This window comes from Octopus sinensis, linkage group LG2 (genome assembly GCF_006345805.1).
Source record: "Octopus sinensis linkage group LG2, ASM634580v1, whole genome shotgun sequence".
Lineage (NCBI taxonomy): Eukaryota > Metazoa > Mollusca > Cephalopoda > Octopoda > Octopodidae > Octopus > Octopus sinensis.
In genome coordinates, this window is record NC_042998.1 from 106,472,452 (window position 1) to 106,484,077 (window position 11,626).

Sequence of the window (11,626 nt, forward strand, 5' to 3'; positions counted from 1 at the left end):
TTTTTCACCCATCCCTTCCTTATTCATCTATCACGCCTTCTTTTCTCTCATTGCCATTACTCCTTCTCTGTCAGGGCTATTACTCTCACTACTTCTCCTTCACTGAATTATTATTTTCTCTCCCCCTCCACGTCTGGCATGATTCTGGACAAATGTGTATACACACACACACACACACACACACACACACACCACACACACACATGTAAATATTAAAAAAAACACTACGCTCATTATTATATTAGGAGATAAAAGAGGAGTTGGAGGGAGAGGAAAGCAAATAAAATATAGAGATACAGTATAATAGATATCACTCGATCAACTATTCTTCTCACAGAGTGGCAGTAAAGGGATTTGTTAGACTGCAATGTCCAAGGGTGGGCTGAAAAGTTCATTGGCTGACTATGAAGGAGTGATGCTAGAGCCATGAAATTATGCATACATTAATTTCAACTCTCCTTATTAATAACTGCATTGTTCCTTTCCAGGTAAACTCACATCTGACAGTTCAAAGAAGACTTCAAATGCAAATAGTAGCAACTTCTCTTGAATATGAACAAAAGTTGGAATTGTTGTGTTATCAAGAACCTGTGGGAAAAGGATTTAGCCCCCAGCAATATTCATGCTGACATGTTTACTGCATTAGAGGATGATGCTCCAGCTTTATCAACAGTGCAGAAGTGGGCAGCTTAATTTAGGAGGGGAAGGGAGAGTCTTGGCGATGACCCAAGGTTTGAATGTCCTGCAACTGCCACCACCAATGAAAACATTGTCTTCACCATGTGGTGATAGATCACAGGTGACCAAATGCACTATTTGCATATCCCATGAGAGAGTTGAGAATACTTTGTACAAAGAACTTGAAGGTTTCTCATTGGTGAGTGTCACATCTTCAGACACCTGATCAAAAGCGCACCTGGCTAACCACGTCATAGGATAATCTGACGTTGTTTGAAGCAGATCCAGCTGGTTTCCTTGAATGTTTCCTAAACCAAGATGAGTGTTGTCTTCATCACTTTGAGCCAGATACAAAGACACAATCCACCCCTCACCTACACTAAAGAAGGCCATGGTCGTTTCATCTACAGTGAAGATGATGGCCTCAGTTTTTTAGAATGCAAAAGGCATTGTGTTTATTTACTATCTTCAAAGGGCTAAAACATCAATGGAGAGTACAATGACAACTTGCTGAGGCAGTTATGAAAGGCTATCAAGATCAAACACCCAGGAAAACTGACAAAAGGGGTCTTGTTTCATCAGGATAATGTTCTAACACAAAAGTCCTTATTTTCAATGGCTACAGTGTGTGACTGTGGCTTTGAACTGGTTGATCATCTTCTCTATTCTCCTGATTTGGCTCTATCTGACTATAATCTGTTATCCAACATGAAAAAGCACATGGCTAGGAACCAGTATTGCAGTGTTGATGATGTCATATCTGGAGTTGATGACTTAATTTTACCAGCAGGATGAAAGCTTCTTCACCAATGGGGTTCTAGAACTGCAACACGATAGAAGTGCATGGACCACAAGGAGGACTATGTTGAAAAATTAACCTCATTTGATCACATTCCAGGAGAGTATCTTGGTCAGCGTGTGAATTTTTATGCTGATCCTCATAAACACATCTTTTCTTGGCCCCTTCACTAGCCAACTCAGAGAGAGGAGGGAGAGAGGGAGAGAGGGAGAGGGGGCAAGAGGAAGAGAGTGCAAGAGGGAGAGAGAGGAGAAATTACTTGGCTGTTACTTAATTGTGGCAAGTATAAACATTTAAGAAATTTTATAAAAATCATTTTCAAGATAGCTGAAGTAGACTGTAAGATACTTATGCAATGACAGCAATTGTGTCATTAATTGTTGTTTTCTGTTATTCTGAATGCTGTTATTTTCGAACTTTCCTATAATGTAGATTCTTATATAGAAGACACCAATTTTTCTTATTGTATTGTTAATGAGCCAAATTTCTTAAATAATGATAGTTGCAAGAATTGATTGGTAGTGGCTGACGATGGCCATCATTTGCATGAATTGAGTTGATAATAAAAGCAAAAAATGTCTTTAATATGGTATTGTCAGATAAAACAGAGGCTATTACTACAGTCATGGTCTTTTATCAAGAAGATAGAATAAAGGGCCTCATCTGAAGCATCTGTCATTAATTCATGTTAAAGCACAACAGCATACATGTCAACAGAGTCAATGAAGGAGTTACCAAATGGTTGATCAACTTGCTAGAATTAACACTTAGGGCTGACTTGTTCAAGTAAACCCATCGAAGCAGTGCTCCAGCATGACCACAGTCCAGTGAGTGCAATTCTTGGGATACCCCTTCATTCTCATCTGATGATCACAGCCTTTTAAAATGATCTAATGTTTCTCATTCTTCATTAAAAGTTATGCAAGAAACAACTGTAATGAGCTGACACATATCTACCATGTGTTTTTATTCATTATATATATATATATCACCTGCCTTCGTCTTTTGTTTATTTTCATAAAGCTTCCCATTATATATATATATATATCAAATGTGAGGATAAAATTCTTTTCGAAAAAAATATTTTCTCGAAAAAAATTTCATCAATGGCCAGCATATTAAAAAATACCTTTAACGGTTAAATTTATAAACAATTCATAAATTTCTGTCGACCTTTTTTCGAGTAGCGTGCATATTGTGGAAAAATTATATGGTTAATGGACAATATGTCCAATTTTTCGGCATACTTGGCATTAGAAATTTTTTCCTTTGCCCTCATTTATGAATTGTTTATAAATTTAACCGTTAAAGGTATTTTTTAATATACTGGCCATTGGTAAAATTTTTTTGGAGAAGATATTTTTTATGGGAAAAGAATTTTATCCTCACATTTGATATAAATTTAAGCGTTCACTTCTGAACTAACTAACTCACTCTGTGAGAGACTCAGTTCAAATCGCACATGCCTCGAATGGGCTGGAGTATTTCTATTTTGGATGTATTTGGGGTACTTAGTTGTGCCCATGACTTAGTATTTGCTTCTTCCATGGGTATGAGTAAGTATCTCATTTAGTTCTTTTGCCACATGTATCACTGACGAAGAGAGGGTTCTTAGTAGCTAACTCTGAAATCGGTCCGATATGGTAATAATGGAATTTTTTAGAAATTTCTGTCGACCTTTTTTTGAGTATTGTGAAAAAATTATATGGTTAATGGTCAATATGTCCAATTTTTTGGCATATTTGGCATTAGAAATTTTTTACTTTGCCCTCATTTATGAATTATATATATATATATATATATATATATATCTATTACAAGGTGTGATGGATAAATTGTTGCCATTTTATATTTTTAACTTCACACACGTACATTGTTTTTGATATTGCTGACTATACAGTATAGCAGGGTCAGATGTGTACTAGCTGTGAGAAAAACAGTACCATGATGCAATTCACTCTGCCAGAAATTTAGAAACAATATGCTGTACTGCTTGGCATTCACACCAGAAGCTCCACTACAAACATTTCAGAGTATCTGGGTGTCAAGGACTGTGCAGAGGATTCAGAAAGAATTGGATGAGTTTAATGGTGATTACGAAGGTACAGCAGCTCAGAAAATTCATTCTGATAAGAATTTGTTGATGAGATCCAGGCCATGATTGACATCGATTCCTCCAAGTCAACCGGGTCTATCGCCAGGGACATGGGAGAGTCTGAGTTTCTTATCAGGTAGGTAGTGCATGAAGACATTTGGCACTCCTCATACATAGATGAAAAAGGGATAATTTTTATCCCAAGTCATCAAGGACAAGAGGAAATACTGAACTACAAAGCTTTTGAACAAACTCAAGCATCTGCTTCATCCAGACATGCTTTGGTTTCTGCTAGGAAAAATTTCTACCAAGATCAGATGGTGAACACACAGAACAATTGTTGGTTTGCTCTGTCCCCAAAACATGAACCAAGAGTGATAAAAGTCAAACATCCAGTCAACATCATGGTGTTTGGAGAGATCACTAGTGATAGCAACATTATGCCTCCATTCGTCTTCCTACATGGCCTCAGACTCAACACAGAGGCCTACATCAAGTGCCTGGAGTAGGTAGTGCTGTCCTGGATAAAGAGGACCGCTGCAGGAAAACCCCTATGTCTGAAAACAGGACTCTGCACCATGCCACACAAGCAGGAGAACTCAGTCATGGCTGTCAGACAATTTCTGTAATCACGTCACTCCTAACATCTGGCCACATAACTCCCTAGACTGCTACCCCCTTGATTATTATGTGTGGGACACAGTTGAGTAAGAGACAAGCGAAACTCCTTATAACACCAAAGATAAACTGAAGGCAAGGATTATGGCAGCATTGACTAACTTATACAAAGAGCTGTCCAGAAGATTTACCGGAGATTCCAAAGTCATCTGGAGGCTGTGGTTGAAGCCAATGGCAATTTTGTTGAAAAGAAGATATTTTTAGGTAATTTTGATAAATATATCTGTTAAAATGAGATGTCAGTGTCTTTTTATTTTTGCCCAAGTTAAAACTACTACTCACCTTGCCTGTGCTTGTGCCATATAAAAAGCACTAAGTCCACTCTGCTGAATGGTTGGTGTTAGGAAGGGCATCCAGCTGTAAAACTCCTGCCAAAACAGTCACAGAAGTTTGGTGCAGGCTTCTGCTTGGCCAGCTCTTATGGTACCATCCCACCCATGCAAGCATAGAACACAGACATTAAATGATGATGATGATGATGATGATGATGATGATGATGGGGATGATATATATATATATATATATAACATGTGAATCGTTGGCGATTTTTTTCCTCTGTCTTCCTTTTCACTTGGACTTTCCTCTGTCTCCTGTTTCTGAAGAAAAGCTTTGCTCAAAACGTAAAGCCACCTTCCCTTCGTTCCCTAAGCATCTGCTAATACACTGCATGTACCATGTCCTCACAGTGTTGCTTTTTATCTTGTGTTTGTTCTCCATTTTGGGGGGGGGGCGATTTACTATATATATATATATATATGTGTCTCTGTGTGTGTGTCCACCACCACCACCACCACCACTACTAGTGTTGGTTTGTTTACGTTCCCATAACTTAAAAGTTGGTGAAATAAATATATTCATCTCATACCCGCTGACTTCCTTTATATTTTATATTTGTCTGTCTGTATGTGTGTATGAATGTATGCATATATGTATGTATGTATGTATGTATGTATGTATGTATGTATGTATGTATATGTGTTTGAGTGTGTGCATGTGTTTCCATGTCTTAACATTGTGTGATAGTTGTAAATGAGTGCCACTGTCATACAGGCAGTGTCATTAATTTCCTATATTCTGTGAGAACATACCTGGCAATGGGGGAATATTACCTTGTTTAAAGACAGGTGAGGGTGGATGACAGAAAGGGCATCCAGCTGTGGAAAATCTGTCTCGAATAAACCGTGCCAACTGAAGCAAGCATGGAAAAGAGGATATTAAAACAACAACAACAACAGCAACAACAACAAGGGTGATGACGATGGAGTGAAACTGTTAACTGAATCAAAAAACAAAAAGAATCAATACTAAAACAATAAACACAATAGTGAGTGACATGGTAGTCAACTGCCTCAACATCAGAGTTACATTAGTAGAATCAGAATGGTAAGGAATATATGATATAAGCTTTTACTACTAAAAATATGCTTTTTCCATTGGTATCTTTAGGGAAATCTACACAATGACTCTACTTGAATTGTTCTGGCAGCTACTAATATCAGCAACGATATCAGCATCAACATCATAAACAATAAGGCCAGTATATGAAGAAACAGTAACTTAAAAATGGTTTTTGGTTTTTTTTTTCTGGTATATTTCTATATATATATATATTTTATGTATAATGTTAATGTCTTGCTGTCATATCATGTGTGTGTGTGTACATATATATATATATATGTATATATATATATATATATATATACATACATATATATATAAATATATATACATGCATGTATGTATGTATATATACATGCATACATTCATGCATACATGCATATATATGTATATATATATATATACACACAAATATATTGATACACACACATAATATTTTGTGTGGTGTGTGTGTATGCATAGATTTGTATCTGCACTTATCTGTGTACAATATCTGTGTGTATATATATACACACACACATTTACATACACATAACGCAAATATAAGTATACTCACTCATGGACCTGTACACTCACCAAAGAAAAAATATATATACCTGAAAACATCTTAAACAAATATAATACAAGCATAAAAACATAACCACATTTATGGACATACACGTAAAAACATAAAAGTACACTTAAATAAATATAAATGCAAACTTAAACAAACACATATATACACACAATGATAAGGTTTAAGCAAGCTTTAACCTAAAACCAAATTCAATAATTAGTATTATTGCAATTTTTATCTCCCCCTTAGCAAAAGTGGAGGTATTGTTTTTCAGTCGTGTTTGTTTGTGTGTCCATGGACAAGATATTTCAAGAACCACTGGATGGATTAGGATAAAACTCTCAGGGATGTTTGGCCTCATGACTGGCACAAACTGATTAGATTTTGGGATCGATCTAGAACCGGGCAAGAATTCTGGATTGTTTTTCCTGTTTTTTTTTACTTAATCTTTGAGAGCAGTCGGGTTCAGTTTTAGTATTCTCATTTGTGAGAGCAGTCGAGTTTATTTCAGATATTCTCATTTTAAAAAGCCATCTCTGGCTAATCGTTAAGAGAACGTTGGTGTGTGCACTCTCTGAGTGCTCTTGCGCTAAATTTCAAACTTTGGCATAAAGCCAGCAATATCATTGGAGGGGTTAATTTGATTACATCAACCCCAATGCTCAACTGGTACTTATTCTGAAAGGATGAAAGGCAACGTCAACCATAGCAGAATTTGAACTTAGAACATAAAGATGGAAAAAATGCTGCTAAGCATTTTGCCTGGCATGTTAATGATTCTGCCAGCTTGCCACCCTAGTAATTAGTTTAAGGTTATAGTTCTAAGTAATATTATTATCATCATCATCGTTTAACATCCGTTTTCCATGCTAGCATGGGTTGGACGGTTCAACTGGGGTCTGGGAAGCCAGAATGCTACACCAGGCCCAGTCTGATCTGGCAGTGTTTCTACAGCTGGATGCCCTTCCTAACGCCAACCACTCCGAGAGTGTAGTGGGTGCTTTTTATGTGCCACCTGCACAGGTGCCAGACGAGGCTGGCAAACGGCCACAATCGGATGGTGCTTTTTATGTACGATTGTGGCCATTGCCAGCCTCGTTACAAACCTAAACTCTGGTTTGATGCCTTTTGTCTAGCCCTACTGGATACAGGAGTGAAGTGTGGAATGAACTATTGAGCCTTAACATTTGATTATGTGTTAAGTTTTCCAGTGCACACACATACACACACACAAATACACGCACATACACATGCACACGCACACACACACACGCACACATGCACACACACACACACACACGTTTATAAGTTTCTATAGCTGGATGCCCTTCCTGTGGCTGGTATTCTTGTTAGCTGGCAGATCCATTAGCATATTATAGGTGCAGGCATACCTGTGTGGTAAGAAGCTTGCTTCTCAACCATATGGTTCTGGGTTCAGTTCCATTGCATGGAACCTTCGGCAAGTGTTTTCTACTACAGCCTTGGGGCAGCCAAAACCTTGTGAGTGGATTTGGTAGACAGAAACTGAAAGAAGCCTGTCGAAGCCCGTCGTATATATATATATATATATGTATGTGTATGTGTGTGTTTGTGTGTATGTAATTGTGTTTGTGTGTTTGTCCCCCCAACATCGCTTGACAACCGATGCTTGTGTGTTTACATCCCCATAACTTAGCAGTTCAGCAAAAGAGATCGATAGTAGAAGTACTAGGCTTACAAAGAATAAGCCCTGGGGTCGATTTGCTCAACTAAAGGCAGTGCTCCAGCATGCCCACAGTCAAATGATTGAAGCAAGTAAAAGAATAAAAGAATAACAGAACATGCGACAAAATGCTTAGTGGCATGTCTTCCAGCATTACTTTCTGAGTTCAAATGCTGCCAAGGTCAACTTTGTCTTCATCCTTTTGGATTCCATCAAAAAAGCAGTTGAGCTCTAGGATTTCCCTCAAAACTTCAAGCTTTGCACCTATAGAAGAAAGGATCATTTTTATCACTGTTATTGCCACTGTCAGATGTCTCCTTCCTTTCTCAAGATGTTAGTGCTTGATTGGAGGATGATTTGGCTTGTTATTTCTACCAGATTGGACAACCACATAGAGGTTCTCTCATTTTTTTTTAGCTGCTAATGGAAGTAGTGGTGATGGTGGTGGTGAGAGTGATGGCATTGGTGATGGTATTAATGGTAGTGGTGATGGTATTAATTTGATGATATCAATGGTAGTGATGATGATGATGACAGAGAATAACACATAGGTGTTGGTGGTAGTGGTGATGGTAATTGTGGTGGTGCCACTTGAAAGTAACACATACAGTGGTAATGGTAGTGAAATGATGGTAGTAGGGGAAGAGGTTGTCATTGTGGGTGGTGCTGGTGCTGGTGCTGGTGCTGGTGGTGTAGAATAGCATAGATGCTGGTAGTTGCAATGGTTGTGATAGGTTGGTAGAGTTTGACATACAGGTGATGGTAGTAATAATGGGTGATGGTGATGGTGATGGTGGTAGTGGTGATGCTGTCAAAAGTAGTGTTGGAGATGGTGATGGTGATGGTGATAATGATAATGGTGGTGCTGACAGAGAAAAACCCACAGGTGGTGGTGATGGTGGTAGTTGTGGTGGTGATGGTGATAGTGATGGTGAAGGTAGTAATGGTGCGGATGGCAATGATGGTAATGGTGGTGCTGGCAGACAGGAATACACTAGTGGTGATGATGGTAGTCATGGTGGTGATGGTGTTGGTGGAAGAGTTGATGCTGGCAGAGAATAACACTGATGATGATGATAATGATCATGGTGATTATGAGGATAATGATGGCGATGATAATGATGGCTGATTTACTGGTCTATTATTGTTGTTACTGCTGCTGCAGAGAGAGGTGTTCGAGTTGATAGCAATGATGATGATGATGATGATGATAACAACGACAATGATGAGGACAATGATGATGATAAGGATGATGATAGTAGTGATGGTCGTGGTGGTGGTGGTGATGGTCGTGGTGGTGGTGGTGATGGTCGTAGTGGTGGTGACGACGACGACAGTGATATTGAATAAGATAACTTGTTAAACTGTCCTCATCTCTTGTACAATATTGATTACTATCACTGCTATGATCACTGCAAAGACGGACTTCCTTCCTGCACTTCATTCACCATCCACCCATCACCTACCATCCACCAATAAACATTGAGATGAAACCTTGACACTGCAATGATTGATGTACACAAAATTCACTTGCTTAAACAGTAATAAGCTTTCGACTCCTTTTTGAGATGATATTTGCAACTGCCCCTTTCACTCACTTTCTCTCTCACTGGCTCTCTTTGTTTTTGTTTTTGTTTTCTATTTATCTTCCTTTTTCTTTTCATCCTTAATTTTACTGGTAATGGAAGTCACTAGTTTCTCTTTCTAAACCATTTACTTGCAACCTGTGGCATGTTACTATGAGAAGAGTGTGCAACAAAACCAGATATGTGAAGAATCCCATGCGCACAAGCAGAGCAGGAGACAGCTGAGTGAAGAAATCTATCATAGCAAATATTTGTTTGATTGGAGCCAGCCAGATTAAGATTCTTTCTACAATTAGTCAATGGTATGCTTCTTTCATATGACAATTAGTAGTGAATCTTTAGTGTGAATTTGTAATTAATCTCATATTCAGTTCCTGCCAAAGTCAACTTTGCCTTTCTACCTTCCTGGGTTGATAAAATAAGTATCAGTGAAGTACTGGAGTCAATGTAATCAACAAATCCTCACCTACAAAATTGCTGGCCTTGTGCTAAAATTTGAAACAGTTATTATAAATATTGTCATTAGGCAGTGAGCAGCAGAATCATTAGCATGCTGGAAAAATGCTTAGCGACATTTTATCTGTCTTTATGTTCTGAGTTCAAATTCCACCAAAGTCAACTTTGCTTTTCACCTTTTGAAAGTTGAAAATAAGTACCTGTCAACTACTGGGGGACAATACAACCAACTTACACCCCCACCTCAAATTGCTGGCCTTGTACCAAAATTTGAAACCATTATTAGTATTGTTATTGATGTGGATGCAGCAGCACATCATCAGATCATATTTTAGCAGTATGCAAGTAATCCTTCACAGAACATTCCTGGGGGGGGGGGCATAACCAAGTCATGAACATTCTTGCTAATGCACTAAAACAACAACAAAACCACAGCATCAATGCTATGAGAGTCAACAGTAAGTTACACCCTACTATTTCTCACAAGGATTGTAAGAAATGCAGGAATGTCAACAGAGGAAATCCAAGATCCAGATTTCTGAAGGTGTTCTGAATAAATTTATAGCACAGAGAAATTTAGAATTTTATTTTCCCAAGCCATATTGCAATAAAATAGCAAAGTCATGACTGATAAAACAACTTGACCATGAAGATAACTTTTTCTATTCTAGGCACAAGGCTCTAAATCTTGGGAGAGGAGGAATCTATTAAGATCGACCTCAGTATGCAACTGGTACTTAATTTATCGACCCCGAAAGGATGAAAGGCAAAGTTGGCCTTGGCAAAATTTGAACTCAGAACGTAAAACACTGCTAAGCATTTCACCTGGTGTGTTAACATTTCTGCCAGCTCACTGTCTTTTGATCATGAAGATAACAATGCCTTAAAAAGTCATTGTGGAGTGAACCATGTTTAATTTCAACATCTTCCAGACTTTCAAAATGATGGCCATCCATCAGTGGCTTTTGGTTGTTAGAGAGAAGGTGTTTACAGGTTGACGAGAGCTTCTATAAGTTACCATATTATCTATTGAATTTTTTTTTTTATATTTAACAACTTATACATCCAACATAGTAGCATCTATATGGCCATTTGATCTGCAAGAAATAACAGCTAAACAGCCCTTAAGTCACACATTATATCGTTGAAGAAAAACTCTTCAGACAATCTACTCATAAATACAATAAAAGCTAAGTTAAACAACGACAACACAAGTGTGTTAAGTTATTAATAGCTACTTCAGTTTATGCTGTGTTAATCTGGATTTTTCTATCTGGATCTCCCATTCCTCAAGAAATAAACTATGGACACTTGGTCAACAGTTGTAGGAAGAAATGCCAGATTACTTCACATAAAATCAACAGAAATATTCTTGAAATCTCCTGCCTTCTTTCCAATAGGAACAGCACTGGAAGACAAATAGCAAAGGCCCAATTTATATTGCAACAAATTATATAACTTTTAATATGTATACATATATGAGTGTATATACAAGGTCAGGATTTTGGTCAATGAAAAATTAAGTATAGAGGGGGAGAAGTTAAAAGGTGTAAGAGTATCAGGAGGAAAGGGGTGGTATGTGGCAGTATAGAAAGAATGGAGATCCTCAGAATAATATAACCTGTAGATAGATCAGAAAATATGGAGATTGGTGTGCAGGGTGGAAGAATGGAGAGGG

General features: G+C 37.9%; 1 long non-coding RNA gene across 1 annotated transcript; it reads right to left on the minus strand.

Annotated features, from left to right (window-relative positions):
- Nucleotides 1–379: 379 nt before the first annotated feature.
- LOC118762310 lies at nt 380–10,721 on the minus strand. The gene is made up of 3 exons (XR_004998062.1): nt 10,699–10,721; nt 1,142–1,144; nt 380–518 (listed from the first exon to the last, which is right to left on the minus strand). It is a non-coding gene; the product is annotated as an uncharacterized LOC118762310 (long non-coding RNA).
- Between the last annotated feature and the right edge of the window lie 905 nt (nt 10,722–11,626).